The 16,425-nt window shown below is 40.3% G+C and overlaps 1 protein-coding gene across 1 annotated transcript in view; it reads right to left on the reverse strand.

Annotated features, from left to right (window-relative positions):
* Nucleotides 1–16,425, reverse strand: part of NEGR1 (neuronal growth regulator 1) — a 583,664-nt gene that overhangs the window by 204,669 nt on the left and 362,570 nt on the right. The gene's annotated exons all lie outside the window — the stretch shown is intronic.

Raw genomic sequence — 16,425 nt, forward strand, 5'->3', positions numbered from 1 at the left:
AGGAATCACCTTGAAATAATGCAATTTAATTAAACTTAATTTGAAACTCTCAAATAATGCTGTGCTTTTGGAATGTAAGACAAGGGAAAAAAATCTTACATATAATGTAAGACAAGAAAAAAAAACCTTCCATGTTAAATATTGGAATAAGAATTTCTTGATAATAAAAGTCTGGTCCTGGTTGCTTTACTCAGAGAACTGAAGACATAAGGAGAAATAGTTGAATATTTCTCCTGAGTGTGGATAGTAGAAGTATGAGTACTTAGTCTTTTCCCCCTTATTAAACTTTCTCCCCTTTTTAATATTGCTGTGGCACACAGTTAGCTTATTAAAGCCATTTTAAAGGCTTTACCAATTAAGAGGCATCAGCTGTAAACTCACTGGCTATACTGGTGCCCAGAACCAAGTTAATGTAATACACTTTTGTGCCCAAAGCCATACTAACTACATAGGCATACATTCATGTAAATATTTGGGAGAAATTTTCATCCATGAGCCATTGTTATGCATTTTACCCATAAACTACAGTTAAAAGGGAGTCAACAGAAACAAATTCTTCATTAGGTTCTTAAGTCCCATTATTTTCAATACAGTTAGAGCTAAAATATGACTCCCCCCCCCCTACTCTGCCAGGAGAAGCTGTCTGTCTAGAAAACTTAGAGCACAGTTCTGTCAGGACTCTGATTTTGCCTGTGCATCAAAGCCAAATCCCTAACCCAGATTTCCAGGCATAGCAGAAAAAATGTGAAGTTTTGTATTAATTATAATATGTATGGCAATTTAACAACTGGTTTCTATAAACCACACTGCATAAGCGTAGGGGATAAGTCCCCTACACCATTTTCTCTGTCAGATACAGTGCATATCTTTTAAGTTGCAGAGTTATTAAAGATGGATGTACAATTTTATTTCCCAAACTTTTTGTCGCCCTTTCTTCAGATAATCTAGAAGATGCAGAATGATAAAAACACTACTATAAGAATTCTGTTAAATGTGCCCTTCATACAGAAAGTGATTAGCTGACCATAATTTGCTACTCAAACCCCATTCAAATGGAATGACATTTGTATGGATTTTGTTTTTGAGTTTTCAAATGCCACCTTGCCCAATTACTGCAGCCTGTTTATATCATATGACATCAGTGAAAACATTTGCTGTGATATCAAGGGGAAAAAAAAGAAAGATATTATTGCAATAATTACTACTTTGTTCAGTGATTGTTAGAAGGCATTGTCCAATTATCTAGTTTAGTTATATTAGAAAGAATCAGAAGGAATCTGGTGGCATATTTTCTGACCAACCAATGTTATTAAAAGGCATAACATGTTGTGATCTGCAGCTTACTTCATCAGATACTTGGAATGGAAGTTATGGAAGTCATGATGGAAATTTATAAAAGATTCATTTCCATGGGTCCAGATGATGAAAATGACATTGATTATAGTGTTCTTGATGGCTTGAACTCCATGTCTGTGAGAGATGTTGGTATATAATGCCAGAACATCCATGGTGGCTAAAATGGTGTTAGAGAGATTGCTTATGGCATTCGGTTTGCTTAGGAAGTCTGTGGTGTATCTATGTAGTTGAAAGTGCTGGTAGCCCAGGGTCTGACCACTGAAGCAACAAACCCTGATACTCCAGTTGTGATAGTTCCAATGCATGAGACAATTGGATGGCCCAGGTTGCTTGGTTTCTGTATTTGGTAAAATAAGTAGAAGATGCCTGGTCAGGGCTCCTGGCATGTTTTCGCACAGATACAATTTTGTATATTCTTGAATAGTTCTCTCTGATATGTCGTTGTGAGATCTGAGAGGAGTAGTTGATAGACGTAGTGTTGGAGAATTGTTTCTTGGCTTCCTTGATATAATCCATTTTATTCAATATGCCAACTGTCCCTCCCTGGTCAGCTTGTTTAATTATAATGTCACTGTTATTCTTGAGGCCTTGGATGGCATCTTGTTCCACTTTGTTTGAGATTGTTATATAAAAGGAATTCTTTATTGATGATTGTGGCTTTAGTTTGTTGACAAAAACACTCAGTACAGAAATCTAATTCAGTATTCCATCAGTCTGGGGACATCCATGTAGTGTTTTATTTATTTTAATGTATTTGGAATATGGTAATTGCTGCGGGTTAAACCGCTGAGCTGCCGATCGGAAGGTCGGCGGTTCGAAACCGCGCGGCGGGGTGAGCTCCCGTTGCTCGTCCCAGCTTCTGCACACCAAGCAGTTCGAAAACATGCAAATGTGAGTAGATTAATTGGTACCGCTTCGGCAGGAAGGTAACGGCGTTCCGTGAGTCATACTGGCCACATGACCCGGAAGTGTCTATGACAACGCCGGCTCCAAGGCTTTGAAACGGAGATGAGCACCGCCCCCTAGAGTCGGACACGACTGGACTTTACGTCAAGGGAAACCTTTACCTTTACCTAATTGTAATGTATGGATATTTTATTTATTTATTTATTTAGAATTCTTTATTAAATTCAGTTTGTATGGCCACCTATCATGCCATAGCAACTCTAGGCTACTAAAAACAGCTAAAGCACAATCAAAATAAAATCAAAATAACATATTGCCCCAGGATATGCTAGGTTGATCATGTCTATATGTCTGTGTTATGTTTCTTGTCTTGAAATTATTCCTTAAGTCTTAAGTGATTAAAAAAAAATGTTTCAAATGTTTCACAGAATTGGGGAATTGCATCTTTTGTATGAGTTTATTGAGGCAAAAGTTTGTAAAAGCCCTGTACAGAAACAGACTTTTCAGCTTGGCTGAAAATATACAGGGTGTACTAAAAGTCAGGCCCCATAGAGAATTTGAACATTCCTAAGTAGAGTAACATTTTGTCTGAGGAAAAAAAAAAGATTAATAACATCAATAAAATAAATTGTGATTGGTCTATGGTGCCTGACTTTTAGAGAAAGAAAGGAAGGAAGGAAGGAAGGAAGGAAGGAAGGAAGGAAGGAAGGGATGAAGGAAGGAAGGAAGGAAGGAAGGAAGGAAGGAAGGAAGAGGGGGAGAGAGAGAGAGATAATAAATAAAAGGATGTTATACTCTGTAAGACTTCAGCAAAGGATCATTACCTTGTCGTGGTGCTGGAGCTTGAGCACCTCAATGATGCCATGAGCTAAACCGTGAAGGGCCACCCAAGACGGGAAGGTCATGACAGAGAGGTCAGACTAAATGCAATCCCTGGGGAAGGTAATGGCAACCCACCCCAGTATTCTTGCTGTGAAAACTAAATGGATCAGTACAACCAGAGATATGTCAGTATACCATCGGAAGATGAGACCCCCAGGTCGGAAGATGGTCAAAATGCTACTGGGGAGGAACAGAGGATGAGCTCAACTAGCCCCAGACGTGATGACGCAGCTAGCTCAAAGCCGAAAGGACGGCTAGCGGCCGACGGTGCTGGTGGTAAACGGCGAATCCGATGTTCTAAGGATCAACACACCGTTGGAACCTGGAATGTAAGATCTATGAGCCAGGGCAAATTGGATGTGGTTATTGGTGAGATGTCAAGATTAAAGATAGACATTCTGGGCGTCAGTGAACTGAAATGGACTGGAATGGGCCACTTCACATCAAATGACCACCAGATCTACTACTGTGGACAAGAGGACCACGGAAGAAATGGAGTAGCCTTCATAATTAATAGTCAAGTGGCTAAAGCAGTGCTTGGATACAATCCAAAAAACGACAGAATGATCTCAATTCGAATTCAGGGCAAGCCATCTAACATCACAGTGATCCAAATATACGCCCCAACCACAAATGCTGAAGAAGCTGAAGTAGAGCAGTTCTATGAGGATCTGCAGCACCTACTGGACAACACGCCTAAAAGAGATGTTATTTTCATCACAGGAGACTGGAATGCTAAGGTGGGCAGTCAAATGACACCTCGAATTACAGGTAAGTATGGCCTGGGAGAACAAAATGAAGCAGGACATAGGCTGATAGAATTTTGCCAAGACAATTCACTCTGCATAAGAAACACTCTCTTCCAACAACCTAAGAGATGGCTTTATACATGGACTTCACCAGATGGACAACACCGAAATCAGATTGATTACATCCTTTGCAGCCAAAGGTGGCGGACATCTGTACAGTCAGTAAAAACAAGGCCTGGAGCTGACTGTAGTTCAGATCACGAACTTCTTCTTGCACAATTTAGGATCAGACTAAAGAGATTAGGGAAGACCCACAGATCAGCTAGATATGAGCTCACTAATATTCCTAAGGAATATGCAGTGGAGGTGAAGAATCGATTTAAGGGACTGGACTTAGTAGATAGGGTCCCGGAAGAACTATGGACAGAAGTTGGCAGCATTGTTCAGGAGGCGGCAACAAAATATATTCCAAAGAAAGAGAAAACCAAGAAGGCAAAATGGCTGTCTGCTGAGACACTAGAAGTAGCCCAAGAAAGAAGGAAAGCAAAAGGCAACAGTGATAGGGGGAGATATGCCCAATTAAATGCAAAATTCCAGAGGTTAGCCAGAAGAGATAAGGAATTATTTTTAAACAAGCAATGCGCGGAAGTGGAAGAAGACAATAGAATAGGAAGAACAAGAGACCTCTTCCAGAAAATTAGAAACATTGGAGGTAAATTCCAGGCAAAAATGGGCATGATCAAAAACAAAGATGGCAAGGACCTAACAGAAGAAGAAGAGATCAAGAAAAGGTGGCAAGAATATACAGAAGACCTGTATAGGAAGGATAACAATATCGGGGATAGCTTTGACGGTGTGGTCAGTGATCTAGAGCCAGACATCCTGAAGAGTGAGGTTGAGTGGGCCTTAAGAAGCATTGCTAATAACAAGGCAGCAGGAGACGACGGCATCCCAGCTGAACTGTTCAAAATCTTGCAAGATGATGCTGTCAAGGTAATGCATGCTATATGCCAGCAAATTTGGAAAACACAAGAATGGCCATCAGATTGGAAAAAATCAACTTATATCCCCATACCAAAAAAGGGGAACACTAAAGAATGTTCAAACTATCGAACAGTGGCACTCATTTCACATGCCAGTAAGGTAATGCTCAAGATCCTGCAAGGTAGACTTCAGCAGTTCATGGAGCGAGTATTGCCAGATGTACAAGCTGGCTTTAGAAAAGGCAGAGGAACTAGAGACCAAATTGCCAATATCCACTGGATAATGGAAAAAGCCAGGGAGTTTCAGAAAAACATCTATTTCTGTTTTATTGACTATTCTAAAGCCTTTGACTGTGTGGACCATAACAAATTGTGGCAAGTTCTTAGTGGTATGGGGATACCAAGTCATCTTGTATGCCTCCTGAAGAATCTGTATAACGACCAAGTAGCAACAGTAAGAACAGACCACGGAACAACGGACTGGTTTAAGATTGGGAAAGGAGTACGGCATGGCTGTATACTCTCACCCTACCTATTCAATTTGTATGCAGAACACATCATGCGACAAGCTGGGCTTGAGGAATCCAAGGCTGGAGTTAAAATCGCTGGAAGAAACATTAACAATCTCAGATATGCAGATGATACCACTTTGATGGCTGAAAGCGAAGAGGAACTGAGGAGCCTTATGATGAAGGTGAAAGAAGAAAGTGCAAAAGCTGGTTTGCAGCTAAACCTCAAAAAAACCAAGATTATGGCAACCAGCTTGATTGATAACTGGCAAATAGAGGGAGAAAATGTAGAAGCAGTGAAAGACTTTGTATTCCTAGGTGCAAAGATTACTGCAGATGCTGACTGCAGTCAGGAAATCAGAAGACGCTTAATCCTTGGGAGAAGAGCAATGACAAATCTCGATAAAATAGTTAAGAGCAGAGACATCACACTGACAACAAAGGCCCCCATAGTTAAAGCAATGGTGTTCCCTGTAGTAACATATGGCTGCGAGAGCTGGACCATAAGGAAGGCTGAGCGAAGGAAGGTCAATGCTTTTGAACTGTGGTGTTGGAGGAAAATTCTGAGAGTGCCTTGGACTGCAAGAAGATCCAACCAGTCCATCCTCCAGGAAATAAAGCCAGACTGCTCACTTGAGGGAATGATATTAAAGGCAAAACTGAAATACTTTGGCCACATAATGAGAAGACAGGACACCCTGGAGAAGATGCTGATGCTAGGGAGAGTGGAAGGCAAAAGGAAGAGGGGCCGACCAAGGGCAAGATGGATGGATGATATTCTAGAGGTGACGGACTCGTCCCTGGGGGAGCTGGGGGTGTTGACGACCGACAGGAAGCTCTGGCGTGGGCTGGTCCATGAAGTCACGAGGAGTCGGAAGCGACTAAACGAATAAACAACAAAAATACTCTGTAAGAAATCTTTCTCTCTCTCCCTAACAAGAAGCAAACAGGAATGTCTGTGCATGCAGTAAGAGGAGCAAAAGAGGATTCTGCTTATATACATTCAATAATCTTCCTTCTAAAGGAGTCAGAGAGTTTAAACAGCATGGGCTGACAGCATTCACTGTATATGTCTAAACAGAACAACAAAACAAAATAACAAATATACAACTGGAATAAAAACTTGAAACAAGATGGCAAATGTGGCCCATGACAATGAACTGGCTGTCCCATGTTCAGAGGAGTGCCAACAACCCAAGGCCAGAGAGTGAGAGAACACCTGGGTCTTGAAGGCCTCCCAGTATACCATCAGGGTGGGAGGCAACGGGACCTCAGGGCTAACTTTTTCCAGAAGGTTTTTTAAAACAACATCAACAACACACACACACACACACAATCACAAGTCAATCCATTGTCATTATCTTTCTCTTCCAGCAAAGTAAGGATAAATCCTCCCTGCATAGGGGGAATTGTGCTTGCTTGAAAGAGCTGCTTTACGTACAGGTCACAAATAGCACTATGAACCCCATTTCTGATTTTAATTTCTTGCAGTATAATTGTGCAACATGCATTGATTACTCATTGGCTAAGTAACACTATCCTTTACTTTACTCTGTTTCTCTCTCTTGGCATTTATTTGATTAGGTTCTTAACAGCATTTTGACACAAGATCACTGAAAGGTTTCTACCTATTGCTTATTGAACACCACTTACATTGTGTATGAAGTAAATGTCAGCCCTAGCTTAGTACATGGTGGCTGTATTAAAAAGAAAAATGACTGTATCATTTGTTTCCAATTTATTACAGAGGAAAAATTAAAGATTTTTCTAAGCAGCAGTCCTGTACTGAGATTTTGATTAACCTGAATCATCAAACTCCTCCCTTGCCACTGGAATTACATAAAGCACTTAGATAATCTAGTTTAACAAGCCTGTGTATTTTAGCTGGAAATTTACTGCCCTAGTAATGTAGTTATTTACCACTGATGGATTCCTTGCAGTCTGATTTCAGTTTCAGCTTTACGGTAAAGGGAAATGAATGATGTTGCAGAGAAAAAAATCTATGTTGCTATATGAAAATAACTGCAAATGCTTAGCAAAAGGACCACAACAATATGGCATAGGTGACCACAACTAAAGGCTTTGACCCTTAACAAATATTAGTAATTAAAAGCTTACTATAACATATTTCAAACAAAAAATACATCCTTAATTACCAAAGATAAGGTGGGTGGGTTTCTGGCTGTCACCAACTTTATTGTTTCCAAACGAAGATGAATCATTAATTCTTGATAGCAGCTTTCATATGCTAGTGTTAAACGTGGGTTATTGTTATTTGTTCAGTCGCTTCCGACTCTTCATGACTTCATGGACCAGCCCACACCAGAGCTTCCTGTCGATCATCAACACCCCCAGCTCCCCCAGGGACGGGTCTGTCACCTCCAGAATATCATCCATCCATCTTGCCCTTGGTGGGCCCCTCTTCCTTTTGCCTTCCACTCTCCCTAGCATCAGCATCTTCTCCAGGGTGTCCTGTCTTCTCATTATGTGGCCAAAGTATTTCAGTTTTGCCTTTAATATCATTCCCGCAAGTGAGCAGGCTGGCTTTATTTCCTGGAGGATGGACTGGTTTGATCTTCTTGCAGTCCAAGGCACTCTCAGAATTTTCCTCCAACACCACAGTTCCAAAGCATCTCTCTTCCTTCTCTTAGCCTTCCTTATGGTCCAGCTCTCGCAGCCATATGTTACTACTGGGAATACCATTGCTTTAACTATGCGGACCTTTGTTGTCAGTGTGATGTCTCTGCTCTTAACTATTTTATCGAGATTTGTCATTGCTCTTCTCCCAAGGATTAAGCGTCTTCTGATTTCCTGATTGCAGTCAGCATCTGCAGTAATTTTTCCACCTAGAAATAGAAATTCTTTCACTGCCGCTACGTTTTCTCCCTCTATTTGCCAGTTCTCAATCAAGCTGGTTGCCATAATCTTGGTTTTTTTTTGAGGTTTAGCTGCAAGCCAGCTTTTGCACTTTCTTCTTTCACCTTCATCATAAGGCTCCTCAGTTCCTCTTCGCTTTCAGCCATCAAAGTGGTATCATCTGCATATCTGAGATTGTTAATGTTTCTTCCAGCGATTTTAACTCCAGCCTTGGATTCCTCAAGCCCAGCATGTTGCATGATGTGTTCTGCATACAAGTTGAATAGGTAGGGTGAGAGTATACAGCCGTGCCGTACTCCTTTCCCAATCTTAAACCAGTCCGTTGTTCCGTGGTCTGTTCTTACTGTTGCTACTTGGTCGTTATACAGATTCTTCAGGAGGCATACAAGATGACTTGGTATCCCCACACTGCTAAGAACTTGCCACAATTTGTTATGGTCCACACAGTCAAAGGCTTTAGAATAATCAATAAAACAGAAATAGATGTTTTTCTGAAACTCCCTGGCTTTTTCCATTATCCAGTAGATATTGGCAATTTGGTCCCTAGTTCCTCTGCCTTTTCTAAACCCAGCTTGTACATCTGGCAATTCTCGCTCCATGAATTGCTGAAGTCTACCTTGCAGGATCTTGAGCATTACCTTACTGGCATGTGAAATGAGTGCCACTGTTCGATAGTTTGAACATTCTTTAGTGTTTCCCTTTTTTGGTATGGGGATATAAGTTGATTTTTTCCAATCTGATGGCCATTCTTGTGTTTTCCAAATTTGCTGGTATATGGCATGCATCACCGTGACAGCATCAGCTCGCAAGATTTTGAACAGTTCAGCTGGGATACCGTCGTCTCCTGCTGCCTTGTTATTAGCAATGCCATGAGTTAAACATGGGACGTAACTCATAATGGCCTTTATGCATCCTGCATAATTAGTTCAAGTAGGTATTCAGAGCAATATACTCTCTCTCCCTTGCTCAATTAACTTATGATATATAATAACACAAAGTAATACATCAGTGCTAAGGATTTTGAAGTATAGTGCTAATTGTTAATAATCTGGACCAACTTGAAAGTTATTATTCTGAAGCAACTCTAGTGATACTTATGATACTATTCAAAGGTTAAGAAAGAGGAGAAAGGCATACCAGAGAGTTGCATGATAACTACCAGGCACAAGTTTGGCCTTATGTATCTAAGAATAAGATTGACTTTATTTGAGGCATAATGCAGTCCGAACTCTGTAGTGGGTACTCTTAACTTCAAGATACTCCTTTCATGTTCCAGTGATTCTGAGTGTTTCCTTGAATCTGAAAGAAATCTTCACAAAATTTCCCATACAACTCAATACACAATCAGTTTTAATTATGGAGATTCTCTGCCAGTCTCTTTGATGTTACTACCTGAGCAATTTATATTTTCAAATAAGTTTATGATCACAAAAAAGGCAATACAAGTGCCCAAGGCCAACTTCAAGCTTAGAGAAGAATTTAATGAAAATAAAAATCCCTTTGAGGTCCCCCCAACTTTTTTTTTTTTTTTTAATAAGCTCCCCAGGCAGCTGGCAATGGTGTTAGCAACAACAAATGCCAAAGATTGTTGGGAGCTGCCATTTTAATTTCCTACACTTTTCTTGAATGTGCAGTATATTATTACTTCAGAATATTACAAACACACAAAAACAGAGGCATGCCAGCAAATATAAATGAGATTTTGGCCTAGGAACTCCAGACCTCTTTGCCAAGTGGCCTAAGTCAGTTCAGATTCCATCTGGCTAAATGCAAGTTAAAGTTAAAAACATATACACTATTCTGTAAAATAGATCCTAATTTAAGCATTTATTTACATTAACTGTTAACCTAACATTTAGAAGCCCATACATCCAGTGTAGGAATATTGCTGTTCCTGTTGGTTTGCTGCATGGTCCATCCAAAGCCTTGGTTACTGGTTGGAACAAGGGGGCAGCTGAGGTGTTGGATCAGAATGCACCCATGTGACCTCTCCCCTCTCATCTTCCCATGGTTTAGGGGGAATTGAGGGAGATGAAATGAGAGAAGAAACATCTAGAGCATCACTGGTGCTCAACTAAGAATGAATTCGACTGAACTCGGGTTAAGGCCTCTATTAAGGCCTACCTTGTGGTGGAAAGGGCAGCGAAGCAGCAGTACTTCACCCTTATTGCATCCACAGATTGCTGCCCCACAGCCCTGTTTCAGGTGACATGAGCCCTCTTGAGTAAAGGGGCCCCGGAAAATCTTTTGCAGGGACGTTTGGAGGAATTTGCTCAGCACCTGTCAGACAAAATTGCTCAGATTCACTCACAGTTGGATGCTGGTTTTGTTGCAGGTCCAAAGGAGATGCCTGGGGTGGAGTCTTGCCCAGTTATCTGGGAACAGTTTGAGCCTGTTGGACCTGAGGAAGAGGACAGGGCCCTTAGGACTGTGAGCTCAGCCATCTGCTTCTTAGATCCATGACCCTTCTGGCTTGTGAGAGCAGCCCAGGGGTGTCATGTGAGTGGGTTCTCGTGGTAGTTAATTCTTCTTTGAGGGGGTTGTTCCTTTATCTCTTAAAAAGGCCTTGGTCTGCCCCTTTCTCAAGAAGCCATTGCTAGGCCCCACTATACTGGACAGTTTTTGTCCAGTATTTAACCTCCTCTTTTTGAAGAAGGTGGTTGAGAAGGTGGTTGTACTATAGCCTTAGAAGTCCTTGGATGAAGCAGATTATCTGAATCCTTTTCAGTCAGGATTCAAACCCAGGCCTGGGACAGAAACAGCGTTGGTCACCCTTTTGGATGATGTGGGCATGTTGGGGGTTGTGCAACCATCCTTGCCCTACTTGACCTCTCAGCAGCTTTCAATACCATCAACAATGGTTTCCTTCTGGATTGGCTCAGAGAATTGGGGGTGGGTGGTATGGTGTTGTGCTCATTCACCTCCTTTCTTTGGGGTCAATTACAGTCAGTGATGATTGGGGAGAAGAGGTCCCACCCTTGGCCCCTACTATATGGGGTGCTGCAGGGTTCAGTGCTCTCTCATCTCCTTTTTAACATCTACATGAGGCCACTAGGTAAGCTCATCTGTCACCATAGGGTATGCTATCATCAGTACACTGATGATACCAAATTATACATCTCTGCCCCTGGTGAATTAAGCAGTGCTGTGAACATCTTAACTCAGTGCCAGGAGACTGTGAGGCTCCAACAAGCTTCATTTGAACCCTGGTAAGACTGAGTGGCTCTGGGTTTTGGGGCCTACATTTGGTAGGTCCCAGGTGGTGGGCCTTCTCTGCTGTGGTGCTCACATTATGGAACATTCTCCCCCAACATTAGGTTAGCTGCATCCCTTTTGATGATTTGGAAGTCCCTCAAGACCTGGTTATGTCACCAGGACTGGAGGTCCCAGGGAACCATAGATATGTCTAGATGGTCCCCCTATTGAGGTGGATGTACTCATTCTCTCTCTGCCTGGGGTTTGTATATATTTTAGTTTTAATTAATCTCTATTTTTTAAGGTTGCATTTTTATATTTTTAATTGCTTGTTTTTATATATGAATTGTATTTATTTGATTATTGTATCCCTCCCAGAGTCACTTTGCGTGAGATTGGCAGCTACATAAATTTGATAAACAAAAAAATTAATTAATTAATAACTTTGGAGTCTTGGAAATTCTATATAATACTGGCTAACCCTCAAACTTAGTTAAGGATTGACAGTTTTTATTAGGTCCATTATTTTATTTTCTATGGGGTTTACTCCACTCTGCATCACTATTCCTGAATTCCAGTTTATCTAAAATAATTTCTTAAAATAATCTCACATCAGAACAGGGCTGCAACTGGGGGGGGGGGGAAGAGGGGCATGTGCCCTGAGTGCCATGCTGGGGGGAGTGCCAAAATGAGCACTGGGGGGGATGCCAAAATGGGCATGGAATCCATGTTTGCCCTGGCTGACACAGACCCTAGTTGCGGGCCTGCATCACAATATAACTTGCTGGTCCATTTACTTATTCTCTATATTCCACATTTCAGAAATATCAAAAAAAGTCAGGTTGTTTTGACCTCTGCAACATATTAGACTTCCTTTATGACCATGTGAAGACAAGTGCAGAGTGATGCTCACTGGTTCAGTTTCCTCTGTTGCATCCTAGTTATCTGGCCTGCAACTCTCCATGTCCTAGAGGAGAAAAATCTGATGGCAGAGTTTGTTCTATCCATGGAGATGACTGACGTGACCTAGAATCCTGTATGATTAGGCTTTTAAATTATCCAGGGAGCATATAAAATAGCTTCCTCATTTTAGATTTCAGCTTCCATCAGGGGAAGCTGGGGGTCAGGGATAGGAGATGCCATGGCAATAGTATGGCTAGTCAGCGAGTATGCTCCAGGTCACGTTCCTATTGGACGTATGGGGAGATTAAACTGTAGTTATGCCAGGCTTCGAACTATGACATTAAATAAGAATATTCTTGCTCCTAAAAGGTTTTCCATAAACGTGATGACTCTGTGTAAGGCTCATGTAACTGTAAGCTTTCAGTGATGAATTTCTGAGATGTAAATTCATGTGTGTGCCATGGTGAGGATTTGAAAGAATCTACCTTGGCAGATTTTGTTGGGGGTTGGGGGAGGGGAGGGTCAGTATATCAAAGGATCTTCATTTTTCAACAAGAGTTATTTTGTCATGCAACAATTTTCCTGTCAATGAAAGAGAAGGACTCTCTGGAGATAATCATTCTTCAATTTTTGATGCCATAGATTTTCCCTATTTTCTGTGACTCATACTATTCTCTTGGTGAATTCACTGAGAAAGAGAGAGGACCAGCACTTGTTCTTTCAGCAGACCTTTCATCACTTTCCAACATTTTTTTTTCATTACTTCACCCAATTTATCACTCAGAAAACAGAGCTAGAGAAGAGGCGAAGCTGTAAACGCTGAGTTTTGGAGATATATTTGTGTCTTGATAGTTATAAAAGGGAAGAAAAGAAGGAAAATAAGGCTGCCATTTCTGCTGATTTGTTTCCCAAAGTTTGGATTCTAAAAAGAGATCAAATGATATAATACTTCTAAGTGAATGCATCCATCAGTCAAACCTTTCAAGATTCCTGCTTCCATTAGAATAGTTAAAGACCATTTATTGTGATAGGACCATAGGAACTGGCAGAGCTGATTAAATCACTGGTCAATCAAGTCTGACCTTTGCTATGCAAACACATTCATGCAAATATGCAAAACAGAGGCATACTTATTTTTCAGCCATTTGCCTTTGGAATAATAAGCATGTAACATTTTACCTGTGGTGCACTTTTTCCCATTAGCTCCTATTAAAAAGTTACCTGCAAAGACCAGTGTTAAAACCTTACTGTTAATGAAAAACACATTTGTTTCTTATATTTTGAGTTCTTTGGGCAGGTTTTATGTTTTCAGCTCTTTAAAAAAATCAGTCCTCAATCAGCTGATAAAAAAATCTCAAAACATAGTTCAATAGTAAACAAAAACAAAAAAACAAAAACCATCCAGGCATATGTAAATTTTACAAACCATGCTTGTGACCAAAACATGTTTCTTAAGCTTAGAAAGATATTTTGGCCAAATATGTGGTTCTATGTAATGAAATAATATAAATGCAAAGCTCTTGGTCAGCTGATTGTCACTTACACATACAGTATAACAGCAGCAGCAGCAGCAATAATAGCCCAAACTGAGCATAAGCAATGCCATGATAGAGTTGCAAAAATTGTGTATTGGAATTTATATAAAAAGTTTGGCTTTGCATAACTTCAGGTTGTGTGCCATTTGTGCCCCTTCCTGGATCAGGGGGCACTGCACATAGTCACTCATGCTTTGGTCACTCCTGATTGGAATACTGCAATGCATTCTACATGCATTTTACATGGGTCTGCTTTTGAAGAACATCCAAAAGTTGCAGTTGGTCCAGAATGTGGCAGCCGGTGCCTCATTATGCCCATGTACACTTTTGCTTCACAAATTACACTGGCTCCCAATAGGCAATTCAAGGTGTTGGTTGTTGTCACCTACAACCCCTACATGGCATGGGCTGGGATGCTTGAGGGATTGTCTTTCTCCAGTTGTCTCTACCCACTCCAAAAGGTCTATGATTAAAGAGTGTCATCTAGTGGGAACCAGGAAGTATGCCTTTTCTGTCACTGTGTCTACCCTTTGGGACACCATTCCTCCAAGATTAGATTGGCTCCAAACTTGCCAGCCTTTCAGAAGGCCCTTAAGCCTTCTTATGTTCTTCCAGGCATGGGGGTTGTGAGCCTGTGAGGTAGTATTGATTTCTTGCTGATGATTATCCTTAGCTGCCCTTTTTCAGATTTATTCCTTATTTTTATTTTATTTACCGTTATATTGATGTTTAATTGCATTTGGCACCCAGAATTGCTTGTGTAAGATGGGCAGTCATATAAATCAAATTAAATAAAAAAGAAATAAAAAGAATGAAAGAATGACATCACAAAAATTAACAAAAATGAAGGCAAAGTTTAGCTGATGGAATAAAGAAGCTTTTATTTCAGAAACATTAAAAAAAGTACTGGTTATTACCCTTAAAGCGCTACACAGCTTGGGTCTGGCTACTTGCTGCAAGAATGTGTGAAGTCATCTGGGGGAGTTTACCTATGGATGTTATGGGCCTGTCTGATTGAGACCAAGGGTTAAGTCTCTGTTCTGCTAGATGTCACACACAATCCTTTTCTGATTGATAGAAATAATCTGTTTGTTGGAGTTTTAAAGGGCACTGGAATCATGCTTTTTAAGGCACAGAACAGGCTTTTAACCATTTATGATTTAAGTCAATATTTAATTTTAATTGCTATTTTAGGTTTTAATGAAAATGTCTGTCTGTCTGTCTGTCAACTACCAGTTCACTGAATGCCATTATTGTATTTATACTTTTGGGACACATTATGTGAAGACCTGGAGAAGTCTATACTGTTGGGAAAAGTGGAAGGAAAGAGGGAGATTTGAAATACAAGGTCGGGCCAGGTTGTCCTAGCAAAAATCTAAAACACTCCTTTGTTACAAATACCATGATTTATTTCTGCTTGTATTTATACTTTTAGTGACTTTAAACTCACTGCTGTTGATATGCCTGAACTGTGACTGGCAAGAAGAGACACCACTGTACATCTTGTGTTCATCCCTGTCAAAAATGTCAGAAAGGAATTTGGCGGAAATGAGAGACACATACTGTGTTATTAAATCTTACAAAACCATTTTTGAAACCTAAATAAAGGTGGTGTAATCCACTTGTGTTATTAAGCTATACATGGGATAAAGTTCTTAAAAACTGTTTATTTGAATGGAAAACTATTTTTTTTTCCTTTAAGGAAAAATCCAAAGTTTATTTTGGAATTGCTGAGTATATGGTAGAAATTCCTGTAGTTTTTTTTTTTTTTTTTTACGTGGAGGAGGGTTGTTTAAGGGAGATCTACACAATAAATATGTATAAATTATGACAAAAAAGAAAGAGTGTATTCGGGAAGAATAGAAGAAAATCTTCAGTATACTAATTGTTTTTTCAAATACCTTCAGATCATTAGATATGGGTTTTCTTTAATTGGCACAAACCTGCTTCCTATTTTTACTCTGGAGCATAAGTTTTAAATGATTTGGCTTGCATCTTTTTCAAAATCCCAAGAATTCCTGGGTTTGCTTTAAAGTGATTTGCTGTACAAGGTATGTGCCAGATCTCTTGTGCATTATTTATAGTGGCATAAAGGAAAAAAAAAGCATAAAACTCCATCGCTTCTTTGAACATAAATGCAACATTACTGTTTTATTATCCCTTGCAAAAAAGAAGTGTTGCCATTGTATTCCACTTTATAATATTGACATGTCTGATTGCTTTTCATTGGCAAGTTGGAGGGTTAAAGAGGTATCTATAATGAAGATGCTAACAAAGAGTTCTGACTTTGGAGGAGGAAGTATCACCTCGGTTCCCTCTCCTGGTCCCTGTGAAAACATTCTTAATCCTTCCTTCCCTCTCTGATATTGAATCTCCAACCCAGGCGAGGGAAAAGGGAGGATTGGGTGTGTGCGTGAAATACAGTAGACACAACAAGGGGCTGAAGAATCTAGCTTTTTTTCTTTCCAGCCTTCCATTACACCCATGACCTGGAACATTCCTTGCCTTGGCCTAGAGCGGAGAGAGATGG

This window comes from Candoia aspera, chromosome 3 (genome assembly GCF_035149785.1).
Source record: "Candoia aspera isolate rCanAsp1 chromosome 3, rCanAsp1.hap2, whole genome shotgun sequence".
NCBI classification, from domain to species: Eukaryota; Metazoa; Chordata; class Lepidosauria; order Squamata; family Boidae; genus Candoia; species Candoia aspera.